The 5,418-nt window shown below is 43.9% G+C and overlaps 1 non-coding gene across 1 annotated transcript; it reads left to right on the top strand.

Moving 5' to 3' along the window:
* The first annotated feature begins 3,923 nt into the window (after positions 1 to 3,923).
* TRNAR-UCU (transfer RNA arginine (anticodon UCU)) lies at positions 3,924 to 4,008 on the top strand. Its single transcript is given in 2 exon segments — positions 3,924 to 3,960; positions 3,973 to 4,008. It is a non-coding gene; the product is annotated as a tRNA-Arg (tRNA).
* The last annotated feature ends 1,410 nt before the right edge of the window (positions 4,009 to 5,418 follow it).

The raw sequence follows: 5,418 nt of genomic DNA, 5'->3' as shown, positions 1-5,418 counted from the left end.
TAACCTCCTGTATATCACAGGCCACCAGCACCACCCGGCACCCCCACACTAAACCCAAAAACTGAAATTAGACCGAAGTATTACAGCACACAAGAGACTAGACTGTTATCTGCCACAGGCAGAGACTAGGAGGAACCAAGGTGCACCATTTCATGAGGCCCCACAATGGCAGGGAAAGGATTAAATGAGATACACTTGGAGAATGCTGGCAAGTGACCCGCACCCACTCGCTGCAGAGGAAGGTGAAAAAACCCCAACATCACTGCAAATCTGACCTGGGAGAAAATTCCTTTCCAACCCCACATATGATGATTAGTTAGCCCCTACGTATGTGAGCTAGAATCAGCCAGTCAAGCACCTGAGACAGAGAATGCTCAGTGACACTTCAGAGCCCAGGTCCACCCACCCTGTGTCAGATCTCCAACCCTGGCCATCCCTGATGCTTCAGATGAAGGCGATGCAGAAACTTTCCAGAATACACTGGGGGGCAAAATCCCTTCCTGACCTCCTTTGTTGACCGATTAAATCCCTGAAGCATGAGCTTTAGGAACACAAGACATAAACTGGTGAGCCCCAGGGCTGTTGAGCCCTGCCCCGCACCATCACAAGCAATCCAATCATACAATTGCACTCATAAATTTGTACAGCTCTCTCTTAAAACTAATTAAGTTTGCCCCCACAATTGCTATTGAGAGGCTCTTCCAGAACCTCATTCCACCCCTCTAATGGTTGGAAACTTTCTTCTAATTCCCAGCCTGAATTTGTTCATGGCCAGTTTATATACACTTGTTCTTGTGTCAACACTATCTTTTAGCTTAAATAGCTCATCACCCTCCCTTGTATTTACCTCCTAATGTATTTATAGAGAGCAATCATATTCCCCTCTCAGCCTTCTTTTTGCAAGTCTAAACAAGCCAAGCTCTTCCAGGCTCCTCTCATAAGATAGGATGATCAGGGAATGGAGGGCCTAGTAGCCCTTCTCTCCACCTGTTCCAGTTTCAATTAATCTTTCTTGAACATGGGTGACCAGAATTTCAAATGAGATCTTACCAAGGCCTTGTGCAATGGCATTAATACTTTTCTATCTTGAGTGGAAATGCCACGCCTAATACATCCTTGGATCACATTTGCCTTTTTCACACCCGCATACTTATTATGTTAGTGTCTAAAGGGCTTTTCCAGCTCTACCTGTTATGATCCTACAACTTGTTCAAAATCCAACTATCCTTAGAGCATTACTACAGCTTTTGATGAAAAATCCTGACCTTACTGAAGTCAAAGGGAGTTTTGCCACGGACTTGAAAGGTGCTGGAATTTTACTTCCTCTGTCTCTGAGGACTTGATTTAACAACAGGCACTCACATTGTTTGGAGCAATGCCACAGGTATATTCATCACTCAAGAACTCAGTTGTAATCTACACTTGTTTTCATTTGGATTTGGGATAATGCATTCATGTCATCTGTAGAATTTTCTCTTTCCAATTTCCCCTGCTTTTGATCTCTCCACCCACACATTTTTTAAAGAATTAAAAAATATTTTCTAATTGCAACAATCTCCCTCTCTCTCAGTGACTTTACTCACAGACTCATCATTCCAACATCAAACACAAGTGCTAAGTAATTTAGAGACAAAAATAAAGACAAGGTCCATGTCCCAGAAAGCTAACAATCTAAGATCCCAGTCCTGTAATGATTAACTTTCTACAATGTGAGTGGTTGCACTGGAGATTTTTGCAGAACTGAGGCCTGAATGGTAATACTGTAAAGAAGAAAAAGTCATGGTTATTTCATTTTGAGTATCAAAACTACAAATTCACATATGAATTGTACACACAATAAATGCTAAAACATGTCTCTGGTCCCTGCCCACCTGTTTACTTGACATTTTTTTACATCTTGTCTTTCAAATTGTAAGCTCCTTGAGGATGGATCTGTGTCTTTTACTATATGTCTATACAGCATCTAGAACCATGGGTTCCTGATCTGGTTGAAGCTTCTAATTATTAATGTAATAAATAAATAAATAATATAAACTACATATGCAATATTGGGTATCATATATATGATATTTTACTTTACATAGAACTTTCTTAGAATTTCTCTGTTAGTATTTTCAGCAGGTCAAAGAAAATCTCATGTAAGAAATTCTTTCCCCACTGTGGGATATGTTATGAGCCATTATATATTTTGTAAAGCCATTTTATGTTCCTTGTAATCATTTGGAATTGACCGATGGTGCCATTATCATAACAGAAAACAAGACTCAGTTCTGAAGTAGTTTGAAGGAACTGGTACAAAAACAGAACAGATAAATCCAAAAGAAAAGGAGCCTTACAGTTTTGTCCTTTTCTGGGTTTCATGCTCCACAAGCATCACCATTTGTGTATGTGTCCAGTGAATGGGAATTTATCAGCTCTAAGCTTGCCAAGATGGCCTTGTAATCACTGCAAAAAAATTCTACAAAAAGCCATATTATCGGAGAAAAAGATAGTTATATTCTGTTTACCTAAATCCCTGCTGCAATTTCAACTGGACACTGTAGTCTTCACTTCCTATCCTAAACCATTGTGTAACATTGTTGTGCTTTACAGAGTCACAGATGCCCAGCTGCACTGCAGAGGTGGTTGCACTTCAGAAGTATGTGGAAGAAGTGTCTCTTAATTATTTCATATTTGATTTTCTCAGATTTGATGCCAGATGCAAAAGTGTTTCTATGTCTGCCACATCAAAAAGTCTGGCATCCATTCTGGAATCTACTGAAGTTTCCAGTCTGAATTCCATAGGAATGTTTTATCGTCAGTCGTATCCTAGATGTCTGGTCTTCCTCCAGATTTCCATACACTAGTTTCTGATTCATCTGGTATCCAGAGTCACTGCAACGGCCAGTGTAAGCGCTGCAGTGCATCAGATTGTCACAAACAAAACCATGATTGTTCCAAATTCAGTGGGATTAGATGTAATTATTGTCTTAGAAATGCTGATTTTGTTTTATCCCTGAAGATATACAATACAAAAATCAATATCCTAGAAATAATTTTCACATCACAAATTTCAGAGAGCTCAACAGTTTCAAGCAGACTCAAAACATATTTTTTGTTTTACTATTGCTGCTATAGCTTCAGAAGCAGAGCCTTCAAGTTTACCTTCCATTCATGTTCATGACAAAGCCAAAGCAACGTTAAGTGAAAGGATTATTCATAATCCTAACAACAAACACAGTGATATAAAACATGCTTAGTAATAATACATCTAAGGCTGATTTTATTTATGGACATTTCTTTAGTGCTCATTGCTATAATACTTGAATAACCGGACCCAATCCAACAAACACATGCATACAACTTTACTTAGGTACATATTTGCAGGATCAGTTAGTTCCACAGTACGTTCTAATAATAATTTCTCAATAACAAAGATGATAAATGTTAATTAATAGTAAATAAACACAATCATGTTTAAAAATACACTAACAAAATAAATGCTTAATGATAGAATAACATTATGATTTGTTAACCTCTGAAGAGCACTGTGGATCTGTGCTATGCTGGTCCTATTTTGTTCAGCAGTAAGAATAAATGTAACGATTTAAAATAAAATATAGAGCAGTATTTAATATTATATTCACGAGCATTAATTAAAATATAATCAGAAGGAAGATATATTTTAAAATTCTTTCCTAGCCTAACTCTGCTTTTTAAAAGTTCTGTAACTAAGGTCGAGAAGCAGCAGTTTAACCAAGGGCTGCAGGTGTTAGTGGGGTTGGGGGGGGTGTGGATAGTTCTTTTCTTGACTTAGTACAATGTTAGGTAAAAAAACGGGAACACCCCAGCGCTTACCGCAGACTCCCCGCCGCCGAGAATTTAACAGGAGGGAGCGTTTTGTCTATGGGCTGTATGGCGGATGTGCAAAGACTCCAACAGGTGGCTCCGTGGCGCAATGGATAGCGCATTGGACTTCTAGAGGGTGAAGGGATTCAAAGGTTCCGGGTTCGAGTCCCGGCGGAGTCGTGGGCTTTTTAAAAAATTTTATTAAAAAGTATAATTTTTACCCCCAGCAACTTTCCCCGCCGCAGGACTGACCGACCGGCGCTTCCTGGGGCCGGGCCGCTCGAGGAAGCTGCACAACCTGGGCCCTGCCCTCCGCCCCCAGCTGCCGGACTCCGGAGCCTCCCGCATACCTGCCCGCCGGCGGCGGGAGGCGGCAGAGAGCGCGGCCGGACCGGCTCGGGCCCCGCCTCAGGGCGTCCTTGAGCTGGGGGCAGCGGGGCCATTTCCGCCTGCTCCCCTGTCAGCCCCCCGGGCCTCGCCCTACCTCGGGCCTTGTCCCCCTCCCCCGACCTGGCCCTTGCGCTGCCACGGGCCCGGCCCAGGGCCAGTGCTGGAGGGGACAGAGCCGCTCGCACCGCACCGCCCCTCCCCCGCGCCAGGCCTCGCCGGCAAACAAACCCTCGCGCGCGTGAGGGACTCGGGACGGGAGCCCCTCATGGCCGCGGGGGACAGTGGAAGCAATGGGGGGCGGCCCGCAGGCGGAACAGGGATGAAACCGAGCGCTGCGGAGCCTGGGCTGCAGTGCGGGCTGCCGTCTCCGTCCTAGCCTCGCCCCTTTGTCACCGTCACCCTCACCCCCGTGCGCCCTGCGCTGAAGAGCTAGCGGGGCGCCCAGGTTCCTGAAAGGACACCCCACACCCCACCCGCCGCCTCCAGCAGCCGAGACCAGGGCAGCAGCCCACAGGCTTCAGCGCCTGTCAGTCAAGGCTGCAGGCCCCTGACAAACTTACTTGGCCCTTGATGAAAAGCAGGGCTGGGTGAAGATGTACAAGCGCCCTTCCGCTAGAAGCCAACAGCTCTGGCCTGCAACCCGAGTCACACCTGCAGGCCTTTGCACGGGTATGAAGGCCCACGGAAAAGTGTCTCTCAATTACAATTCTCTTAGAACTACACTGTGCAAAATTCTGCTCAACCACGTTGTCAGGCAACCTGTATTGGGGGCTGTTTTTATGCTGGTAAAGAGATTCTAGTCTGGGGCTGGTATATTTTCATTCCCATTTTTTTACAACGTAGTACAAACTGCTGTACACTTCTGTAACAGCATCAGCCCAAATTACTTTGAGACCTATGGTTGTAACAGATGCTTGTCTGTTACACAAATCAATCAATCCCTGGTAAACAGCAGGCACATCTTGTCCTCACATGACCATAAGGCAAGCCCTAGAACTTTCCCCAAAATAATTCCTAAAGCACATCTTTTAGAAAAACATCCAACCTTGATATTTAAATTGTCAGGTATTAGGAATCCCCCCATGTTCCATTGGTTAATTACTATCCCTGTCAAAAATGTATACTTTAGTTCCAATCAATTTGTCTAGCTTCAACTTCTACCCAAGATTTGTGGTACATCTTTTTTTCAAACAGCCATTG

This window comes from Emydura macquarii, unplaced genomic scaffold (genome assembly GCF_026122565.2).
Source record: "Emydura macquarii macquarii isolate MOO-44397 ecotype Brisbane River unplaced genomic scaffold, CSIRO-AGI_Emac_v2 contig_480, whole genome shotgun sequence".
Lineage (NCBI taxonomy): Eukaryota > Metazoa > Chordata > Testudines > Chelidae > Emydura > Emydura macquarii.
Note: the sequence above shows the minus strand (reverse complement) of the source record. Positions and strands in the feature narration are given on the sequence as shown.